We start from the raw sequence: 11477 nt of genomic DNA on the forward strand, positions 1-11477 counted from the left end.
GGGTAATCATCTTCCAACAGTCATGGCTGCACAGACCAGAAAATCTCTTCCTTACCATCATATACATTATTTTAAAATCCTACCTTTACCTCCTAAATATCCCTCAAATGCATCCACTTGTCTCCACTGCCATTCTAGATCAACTTACCATCCCTACTTCCCTGAACTATTATTGCAAGTGCCTTCTAACTGCTTTTCCTCCATTCTGCCTATTTAACTCTAACTTACCCTTCAAAGCTCATTTCGACATCATCATTTCAAAGAAAAGCTTTTCCTGATGTCACAAAAACAGCCAAATTTATTGAGTGTATATTATGTGCCAAGCATTCTTCTAAACAATTAAAATTCATTAACATATTCAATTTTATTAAGTCTGGAATCTCTCTTTTTTTTAACAGACAAGGAAACAGGCACCAAGAGATTTGCCAACATCCCACAGCTAGTGAAAAATAGTACCACATTCAAATTTAGGCAGTGTGGCTTCAGAAGTCACATTCTTAATCACCTTACTGTAGTATGCTTTAGGTTAGATGCCCCCATGATAAATTCTCCTGTAATATCCATAACTTTATTTTTGTAGTGAGATTAAATAACTGATTATAGAATCAGTTGTTTGATGTTACTGCCTCTGCCATTAGAATGTAAGTTCCACAAAGGCAAAAACTGTGTATGACTTATTGCACTATTCCCTTTGCTTCTCAGGTGGTAATAGGCATTTAATGCACTTTTCTTGAGGGACTGCATTTTCTTTCCTTTTTTTTTTTTTTTTTTTTTTTTTTTAAGATTTTATTTTTAAGTAATCTCTACACCCAATGTGGGGCCTGAATTTACAACCCAGACATCAAGATATCAAGAATCGCATGCTCCACCAACTGAGCCAGGGAGCGCCCTAGGAGTGCATTTTCAACTTCTAGCCAAAGGTGCGTGGGAGTGGGGCTGTGGAGAGGTAATGGGGAGGTTTCTGAGCAAGAGCCAGGGCTTCCCTCAGACTGCAGATAATAAATGGGCAGAGGCATGTTTCCTACCAGAAACATTCATTCAGAAGACGCATTATAGAATCTTCACTTTTGAGAACGTGGAGTTGACACAGCTTTTACATATACTCAAAGGGGTTAAATACAATATACATAAAAGACTATTTTCTATAGTGTGATAATCAGTATTGAAAATAATGAAATTTTAGTTACCTCCTTTAGGCTTGGGACCATAAAGTCTCAGTGGCAGCCAATTTAAAACTGCGGCAAGAAGCAAATAGACGACACTATACCCATATGACCCAGCTAGGGCATGGATTCATTTTCAAATCAGCCTCAATGTAGATTTTTTTTTTTCCAGTAAAACTCTAGAGTTTTCCCTATGTCTGAAGACAGAAAATAAGAGCCTAATCTTTAAGGATCATGGCCCATAGGTCGAGTTAGACTGATCTGGAAAAGTACTTCTTTGCTGGCACATGGTCACCAAGGTGAAAATAACATTCTGGGTTCCAGCTGAAGAATATCTAACTGGATCAACATATCCACCTTGTATAATGCCACTTTTGGGCATCCGGTATAAGTAACAATATATACAATTTAGGTAATAAAGTCCTGGGCCTCCGTATGCTCCCCCCATCCCCACACACATAGCATTCTTGCAGGCGCTTTTTTAACTGAGCCAAGTGTACATACATTTGCTCAGCCTAACAGAAAAATATAAACTTTTACTTAATTATTTATGAGATATTATTTTCACTGCAACATTTATGTTTAAAAAAAGTGTATGTGGCGAAGGGAGGAGAAACATTATAAACCACTGTTATTATCACACTTGGGCTTCCAGGCACAAAAATGACCTCATGGGACATGGGACTGATGAAAATTTAGTGAGCTAGTTTGACTTGCATTGGCTAAAAAATGGAGTTATTTGGAAGACTGACCAAATGAATTTCCTCTGTAGAGCTTAGTATTTCATATATCTTATCTTTAAAATAACTTAGGTTAAATAAAAGAAACGAACTATTATTCTTCTTTTTCCCCTTTTAACAGAGATACAAAGACAAAAATTAATTTTTGAAGAAAGGTTCTTCAACTGCTTAAGGTACAGCTTTAACAGGCTACAGAATGCTTACCTGTCTAATGTCGTGGTCAAAGACAGTTCTCTCACAGGGGTCAGCACTGAACTTTTCAGTGGGGGGGAGGCTGGCTAATGAATGGGGTTTCGAAGTCGGACAGACCAGAGTCCCACTCCTGGCTAAGTTACCTAACCTCGCTAAGTCTTATTTTTCCTCTTCTGTAAAATGAAGCTACTAACGTCACATACATTTCAGGGTTCCTCTGAAGACTAAAAGATAAGGTCCACTGTTTGGCACATAGTAGGCAAATAAAAAGGAGTTTATTATTCCCTATGCAATAATTTGAAAGAGTACCATTAAAGGTTTCTCTCAAAGCAAAATCACTCCTTAGAGACTTGGCTGTGCTGGTCTACTAAGCAGAATGGTAGGATACTGAAATAGACGTAAAAGTTTCACAATTAGAATAGCAGGACTGCTGGGCGAGATGAAAAGACTCTGAGAAAGCAGTATAGCCCTTTAACCTTAAAACCACGGAACAGACTTCAACCAGCACTGGTGTCTAGGGCAACATTCAGATAATTCAATTAATCATTTTTTGTGTTTGTAGGAATGATGCCAGTGTCTTTCTCACAGTACTCCATTTACTTCACAATGCCTGTGGTGGGAACATAGAAGCCTCCAATTGACTAGGCTGCCCCTTGGTAGTTCACATGCTTCCATCTAACTGCCTCAACTTTTGACTCCCATGACTTTCAGAAGAGCAGTGAATGGAAACAACCATTATATATATGTGCGCACACACACACACACACACACACACACACACACACACACACAACTTAAGGCCTCATGAAGAAGGTGCCCCCCAGTAGGAGGCACACCTGAAAAACAGGCACTACATTTTATAGGAGAACTGATGTATAAATAAAGAGCTGACTCATATGCTCCACTCCCCAGACAAGAGGAAAAAAGAACTTTACTGAGTAGAAGCAATGAAGAATGTAACACGGATGAAAGGTCCATGCTCATGCAACTTAGTAGCCCCTATTTAAAAATCCAGAAAAATCAGGGCATCCGGGTGGCTCAGTGAGTTAAGATTCCAACTTTAGCTCAGGTCATGATCTCACAGTTTGAGAGTTCAAGCCCCACGTCAGGCTCTGTGCTGACAGCTAGGAGCCCGGAGCCTGCTTGGAATTCTCTTTTTCTCTCTGTCTGCCCCTTCCCCGCTCACACTCTGTCTCTTTCAAAAATAAATAAATAGGGGCGCCTGGGGGGCTCAGTCGGTTAAGTGTCTGACTTCAGCTCAGGTCATGATCTCACAGTCCGTGAGTTCGAGCCCCGTGTCGGGCTCTGTGATGACAGCTCAGAGCCTGGAGCCTGCTTCAGATTCTGTGTCTCCCTCTCTCTCTGCCCCTCCCCTGCTCATGCTCTCTGTCTCAAAAATAAATAAAAACATTTTAAAAATTTTTTTAAAAATAAAGACATTTAAAAATAAATAAATAAAAATAAAAATCCAGAAAAATCTTCCTATCAGTTTACGTAGGTAGATGTTTTACTGATGTGTATCTGATATCTGTATCAGAAAGTGAAAATTACGTTCTATTAGGAAATTCTGTTATGATTTGGGCTCTAAATAGACAGCTAAACCACTGAAACCACTGATTTCTTCTAGAACAACCAAAATGAAATTCCCATGTCACTAATAGACAATGTACCTCTGAATACCCATGTCCCAAAGGAATAAATCCCCAAGATGTAGTGTATCCCTAAAGTATGTCGTGGGAAGAAAAAAAAAAAAAATGAAAAGCAAGATATTCCAAAGGTTTCTATAATGACCATGAGAGACAACTTGAGAAACTTGAAAGACTTTACAGCTCCTGAATGATGAAATTAAGAATTCAGTTAATATATCCTTTCTCAGAAAGATACAGAGTTTTAGAAGAAATGTAGACTCTCAAAACAAAAAGGTGTTTTTATGGAATTACAAATTACTAGAATATTGGGACATTATCAAAAGGATTAGAACTACTGACAAAAGGATTAAGTAGCTGACATACAGAGGAGAAAAAAAAGCAGTCTTATTATTTTGTAGTGATTTCAGTAGTATGTCATTTAATTACCTTTTTAAAATGAAATAAACTTTGAAAAGACCAAATGAAATGAAGCCATACACAATAAATTTCTATGGAAATGTACAGAGGAGATAATTCAGGGATGTTTCCATTCTTTCAATGATAAAGCCAATCTTTTCCTAAAAACTATGCATAAGAATAAGTAATTTTTAAAACCTTTTTTTTAATGTTGATTTATTTTGGGGAGACAGAGAGAGTGCAAGCAGGGGAGGAGCAGAGAGAGAGAGGGAGACACAGAATCTGAAGCAGGCTCCAAGCTCCGAGCTGTCAGCACAGAGCCCAACACAGGGCTAAAACCCATGAAGTACGGGATCATGACCTTGGCCGAAGTCAAATACTCAACTGACTGAGCCACCCAGGCTCCCTAATTTTTTTTTTTTATTTTTTTTTCAACATTTTTTATTTATTTTTGGGACAGAGAGAGAGGCAGAGCATGAACGGGGGAGGGGCAGAGAGAGAGGGAGACACAGAATCGGAAACAGGCTCCAGGCTCTGAGCCATCAGCCCTGAGCCTGACGCGGGGCTCGAACTCACGGACCGCGAGATCTTGACCTGGCTGAAGTCGGACGCTTAACCGACTGCGCCACCCAGGCGCCCCTTTAATTTTTAAAATTGTCTTTGAAATCTTTTTGTACATTTACTTGATTATGAGTGTGATGCTCTGGAAATTCTTATCAAACAAACAAGTGAGAATATACTTGGATAGTCAGAATTTGAAGGCGCTAGAACATTGTCTAGATTCCCTGTGCTGCTCTAATGCTTGGAATATATTCCAATATATCCATTGCTGTTGAACACAAATGTAAAACAATTATCTATGCCAGTCTACTTTCTGTTTGTGCTGCTGGATTTTTTTTTTATTATATTATAGCATACATGGGTGGGTAAAAATGACTTGCTTTTTTTTTTTTTTAAGTCTCCTGCTGCACTCTTAAGGCAACAATTAAGATATTTTAAAGTTAGTCTAAAAAAACAACTGAATAAAAGGCACAGAATATCAGTCTAAAAAAAAAAGATACTTTAAAGTTGACCACTTATGCTACATGTGACATTAAACAACCAAGAGCCTATGTGAAGGATAGAAAGTAATGGATCATAAAAGGGCAAAAGAAACATTACCTACAGAAGAGCTTAATGAGAAATCTGGAGACTAACACACTTTGTAGTTTAAATTTAAAACATCCAGTAACTACAAAGACATAGACTTACTTCGCAACATAAATACAATGAAAATCTTAAAGGCAATATGAAATAGAGTGAAAGAACACACAAAAAAAGCTACATTACAACTTGATACACTTGCACAAACAAAACAAAACAAGAGGTTAAGGTGAGGAAAGGTTATCCAGGATAAAATTCAGAATGTAATAAAGGATTAAATAAACCTTTAGGCCAAAATAAACGGTTGATACAACAGCTTTGTTTTATAAATATACAACTGAGTACAAGGTACCAAAAGAACACATCTTAAAAACTAGGGTCTCTTTACATATCTTAAAAGGCTTCAACAATGGGGCACCTGGGTGACTCAGTCAGTTGAATGTCTGACTTCAGCTCAGATCACGACCTCATGGTTCATGAGTTTGAGCCCTGCATCAGGCTCGCTGCTGTCAGAGCACAGCCTGCTTCGGATCTTCTGTCCCCCTCTATTTCTGCACCTCCCCACGCCCCCCTGTTCGCTCGCTCTCTCTCAAAAATAAATATTTTTTTAATAAAGGTCTCAACAAGACATAAGCAAAAAAGGCACAATATCAGTGAATTAAAACAAAAAGCAAAGTGAACAAAATCATAATAGAAGGATGAAAGGAAGATCACCAACTTTGTGAGGAAAAGACTAAAAAAATCAACTGAAGAGATAATGAAAAGTTCAACCAAGTAAAATATGAAATGATACTGTATCAATGAATCGACTGCTAAGGTAAAACAGTAAATACAGGTGAGTCACAGTAGGGCAAGGTAGGTCACGTGAAGACCACAGATCAGGGACTTGCCCAAATGCAAGTCCAGAAGTAGAGTGACTCCTAGGGGTAAGGGCGGAGGAGCCAGAAAATATTTGTCTTGTTTATTCCCCAGGTATCAGGCTCAATGTAGGCTTAGAAGACAATTTAACTCTTGCAAGGCAGTGGACAAACAGTATCTTCAAAGCATAAACATTTATCTCCATGCTATGTTAAAATGTTACAGTCCTTCCACAGATGAGAATATCAAATCTCATTCTTTCAGTAAGCAAATACAGTTAGTTCTTGGCACCACAAATTAATCTTAAGTGGTAGTTTAGGTTAAAAACATCTCACCCTTTTCTTTTTTTTTTTTTATTAAAAAAATTTTTTTTTCAACGTTTATTTATTTTTGGGACACAGAGAGACAGAGCATGAACGGGGGAGGGGCAGAGAGAGAGGGAGACACAGAATCGGAAACAGGCTCCAGGCTCCGAGCCATGGGCCCAGAGCCTGACGCGGGGCTCGAACTCACGGACCGCGAGATTGTGACCTGGCTGAAGTCGGACACTTAACCGACTGCGCCACCCAGGCGCCCCTATCTCACCCTTTTCAAAGGAGATGGGTACATTAGTTTCTCTGAAAGACTGATTCCCCCTCACCATCCTACCTAACCTATCAGAACTCTATCTTACCTATCACTATCAGATTCTTCAAATAAAATGTCAAGTTTTTTCCTGTTATAACTAAACTCTGCAGTGGTGGTGACCACAATGCCAAGATTCTTCCACCTCATCACCTGGTGGTGCTGTAGAGAAGACTGTCCCAGAAAATACAAGGTCTGTTTCCTGGTGATTCACAATCAGCTCGGTAGATTTCTCTCCCTTTCTATCATTTTCTATCCATATCAGTTTCCAAACTGACAAAATCAAAAGGCCAGACACACAGGATAGATCAAACATGGGGAAGGTGTGTGAACTGTGCAAGTACCCCTACACTGCTCCATCAAATCCCTGATTCCATCCATTACTCCTTCACCACTTCAGTTTTAACCCTTCCCCCAGGCCTGTCCCGTCACACTCGCCCACCCTCTCTTTGGGCCAATGTCCTTCATCATGCTTTGCAGACCCACTTGTGTGCCACTCTTGTAACCCAGGTCTTCTTAAGTAGAAAATGTTTTATCATAACTGTCTTTTAAGAGGTGGGATAAGTCCAAAACACCACAATTTGTTCTGAAAGCTATTTGGCGACCACTACAAAAGAAATTCCTAAGCAGAGGCATGATCTAATTAACTAACAGAGGAACTTACTCAAATCCGAAACTCCCCCTCTACCATCCACCGTGTCCCACACCAGATAGGGCCTCAGCCGATTCCAAGGATAAACCTGTTAGAGAATCCCTGACTGAACTCAAAGGCTTGGAACAACGTGAAGAGTAAGTAATCTGTGGATGCTAGTGTGAGAGTAGGATGCAGTAGTTACCAATAATGCAGCTCCTGTGGCTTCAACGTGGGGCGTTCCACTAGGACAAGACATCGAGTTCTAAGTCTTCGACCCCTAGCTCACTGTGCTCAGTCATTGAAAAGAGATCGGTCCATCTAGACACCCCCACTATACACCTCTCTGAAGACCTTAATCACTTCACGACTGTCCCTTAAGGGCAAGAGCCGCTGCACTTGCACAGTTGCTGCAATGGCTGGAAAATTTCCTGCGACACTAGAGACAGGTAAATAAAGAAATTGCATTCGCTCCGAGGCAGGGGGAGGGGTCTTCTGCTAGTGAAGAGTTTACATAATGCAACAGAAGACCAGTAAGCTCTGCAGACCTGTCAATGGAGACGCCAAGGCTTCAGCTCCTCTCTTCCCACCATCTCTAAATACTCTCCAAAAACCCGATCTGCCCTCCCAGAGACCCACGAAATTACACCTAATAATGTATAACAATATGCACACGCTCGCCCTAAGCTTTCCTACCCACTTTTGTTACTAAAATACAAAAAAGCAGACAGAAAAGAAAAAAAAAAAAAAACACAAAAAACCCTAACCTCCCACTTCTGAGTCCAAAGTATGGAATAACCAAACGGAGCCGGGGAGTTTTCTCTCCGCTAAAGGGGCAAGCAGAACAAGGAGCTGCCCCAAATCGACACCACGCCCTGTAATGCAATGACAAGCCCTAAAAACCCCACAGCGGCGGGGCAGCCCCCTTCGCGGCTTGGCCCGGCTGGGGCCCCGCGGCCCAGCAGCCGCCCTCTCCCCCGGCCTTTCACAAAGGAGAATGGTTCAGTCCAGAGCATCACCCAGCACCTGATCCCTCACAACTGGGGGACGGGCAAGGAGCGGGGGAGCGAGGAGGAGGATGAGTTATGGAAACCAATTCTAAGAGCTTTAGTTTTGCAAAGACTCTTGGACCAGCACTGGTGAGCAGGCATGAGCGGGAAGCCTACCTGAACAAGTCCTGGTGCTTCCTTTCCAGCCAGCGTTTCAACTCACCCTTTCGGAGAACAAGGCGCCTTCCGGCGGAGCATGGCCAGCCCTCGCCTCAATCTAGCTTGCTGGTAGTCCATTCTCCCTCGGCTCCTCCCACCTCCGCTCCCACCCACCAATGGTAGGGCTGACGCCCGGCCTCTTCCAGCAAGGTAGTGTGAGCGCCATCCAGGAAGTCTCTGGAGGATGGGAGGTCCTAAAAGGCTGAGAAGGGTACGTAGGCAACCACAGATATGCCTGATTGAAAATAAAATCTGGCGGCAGCTTGCCTCTGACTGCTCAGTTCACAGGCGTTCAGGCCTCTCGGTATCTTTTTTTTTTTTTTTTTTTTTTTGACCCCCGCCGGTGGGGGCGCTCTAAACTAAAACATTTAGTTACCTGTCTCAGGGAAGCCATCTTGAATCGGGCCGGTGCCTTGGGGACGGGGAAGAGGAAGGAGTGCTTAAGGAATTTGAAGCCCTTTCCGGAGTTCCGTCGAACTACTTAGGTCCAGCCCTCACATACTTCATATAACCAGAATGTCCCCAGTCACCATGGGCTGGAAGAGGGCTTAGTGTAGTTGGAGGCAACCACCACCCCCCTCTCATAGGAGTGTAGAGACCTTACCAAAATCACAGCAGCAACAAAAGTCAATTTTTTGGAATGAGAGTGGATTTTCCCAGTCCTAGGAAAATCCTTTATAGACACCTCACTCCTCATAATATCAGCGTAAGACCAACATAAGCAATGTATCTATTCTAGGTGCTTCCAATCCTAATACTTCACTTACAAGTTTTCCAGTTTGAGTTTGACAGTATCCAGGACTGGGAGTTTCTTATAAATGAACAGGATTTAGGAATTTTTTTTTTAAGGGCCCCAAATTCATCACTAGACTCAAACAATGTGTGAATATGAGTAGAACACATGATAGAGGTCTTCCAGAAGAGATTATGTGTGAGGAAGGCCATTAGTGAGGACAGCCTTACACTTCCGTGTTTCCTAGTCTAAATCTCTATTACAACTTGCTACAGGAAGGTTTTGCTTTTTGAAATTGAGTGAAGTGAATCCTTCCAGATCATAAAAAGGAATTTCTCAGGGAATAATATATTTGCACAGTCAAACATAGTAGGCACTCAGGGTCAGTAAGGAATTAAAGCAATACTTTTTGCCACAGGAGTGGTAAGACTTGGCCAAAAACATTTCCCTGTATATTGAGCAAAATCCGTTGGCCAAATTTCCCCTTGGCTACTTACTACCATTATCATTATCAATTTGAGGTATTAGAATTTACCAAAACAATATACCAGCCGTGCCATTGGTGTGCGTCTGTAAATGCATATACAGCAATGATCTTAATTTTTATGTTTCTGGAATAAAAACCAATAGGTTCCTTCTGCTTATTTGGTCCAAAATAAACCTATCAAACTAGTTACAGGCATGGAAAGGAACGGGTGTGCCTGCTCTACTAATTTCTACTATCTGCAATGATCTAGTAGTTTGATTTACTGCTTGCAATAACATTAACATTGAGGATAGATACTAGGCTCTATCCTCAAGGTGGGGGCTTGAACTCAGAACCCCTAGATCGAGTCCCTTCCTCTACTGTCTGAGTCAGAAAGGTGTCTCTGGTGCTGGCCTTTAGGAACCAAACACCCTTATTATCTCTTAACTACTATTCTTTGCATTGGGGGTGGTGTGGGCTGGGGAATCTACTTCCTTTAATTCTTCAAGACCATTTCACTCTGAACATCAGCAATGATCAATACATTGCCCAAGTAGTTTTCTCATGCTTTCCTTACACTGGTGAAATATCTAAGTATAGAAGATTATGAGTGGGTTAAATTCATTTTTTTTAAATTTTTTTTTTTTACATTTATTTTTGAGAGATAGAGAGAGACAGCGTGAGCAAGGGAAGGGCAGAGAGAGAGGGAGACAAAGAATCACAGGCAGGCTCCAGGCTCTGAGCTGTCAGCACAGAGCCCAATGCGGGGCTCAAACCCACGAACCGTGAGATCATGACCTGAGCTGAAGTCAGACGCTTAACCGACTGAGCCACCCAGGTGCCCCTTAAGTTCATTTTTTTTTAGTAATCTCTTTACCCAACATGGGACTTGAACTCACAATCCCAAGATCAAGAGTCCCATGCTCTTCCCACTGAACCAGCCAGGCACACCTACCCTCCACCCCGCCCACCCATGTGGTTTTAATAACAGAATAGGATGTGGGATTTCAAACTAAAAAGATATGCTCCAGGGGAGCCTGGGCAGCTCAGTCAGTTGAGCACGTGACTCTTGATATAGACTCGGGTCAGGATCCCAGAGTCATGGGAGACTCAGGTCAAGATCCCAGAGTCATGGGATCAAGCCCTGTGTCAGGCTCTGTGCTGAGTATTGAGCCTGAAGATTCTCTCTCTCTCTCTCTCTCTCTCTCTCTCTATCTGGGACACCTGGGTGGCTCAGTCTATTGAGCTTCCGACTTTGGCTCAGGTCATGATCTCACAGTTCGTGGGTTCGAGCCCCGCATATCAGGCTCTGTGCTGACACCTCAGATCCTGGAGCCGGCTTTGGATTCTGTGTCTCCCTCTCTCTCTGCCCCTGCCCCATTCACACTGTCTCTCAAAAATGAATAAACATTAAAAAATAAACATACATTGGGGCGCCTGGGCGGCGTAGTCGGTTAAGCGTCCGACTTCAGCCAGGTCACGATCTCACGGTCCCTGAGTTCGAGCCCCGCGTCAGGCTCAGGGCTGATGGCTCAGAGCCTGGAGCCTGTTTCCGATTCTGTGTCTCCCTCTCTCTCTGCCCCTCCCCCGTTCATGCTCTGTCTCTCTGTGTCCCAAAAATAAATAAACGTTGAAAAAAAATAAAATAAAAAAAATAAACATACATTAAAAAAA

General features: G+C 42.0%; 1 protein-coding gene across 4 annotated transcripts in view; it reads right to left on the reverse strand.

The window, feature by feature from the left end:
* CHD8 (chromodomain helicase DNA binding protein 8) overlaps positions 1–8676 on the reverse strand; it is a 62646-nt gene extending 53970 nt beyond the window's left edge. For 2 of the 4 annotated variants that reach the window (XM_019832774.3, XM_011283119.4), the window contains exon 1: positions 8563–8675. The gene's annotated coding sequence lies outside the window, so the exon portion shown is untranslated. Of the gene's footprint in view, positions 1–8562 lie in introns of all 4 variants that reach the window. The other 2 variants (XM_019832775.3, XM_011283122.4) reach the window with 2 other exon arrangements.
* Positions 8677–11477: the final 2801 nt, after the last annotated feature.

This window comes from Felis catus, chromosome B3 (genome assembly GCF_018350175.1).
Source record: "Felis catus isolate Fca126 chromosome B3, F.catus_Fca126_mat1.0, whole genome shotgun sequence".
Taxonomy (NCBI): Eukaryota; Metazoa; Chordata; class Mammalia; order Carnivora; family Felidae; genus Felis; species Felis catus.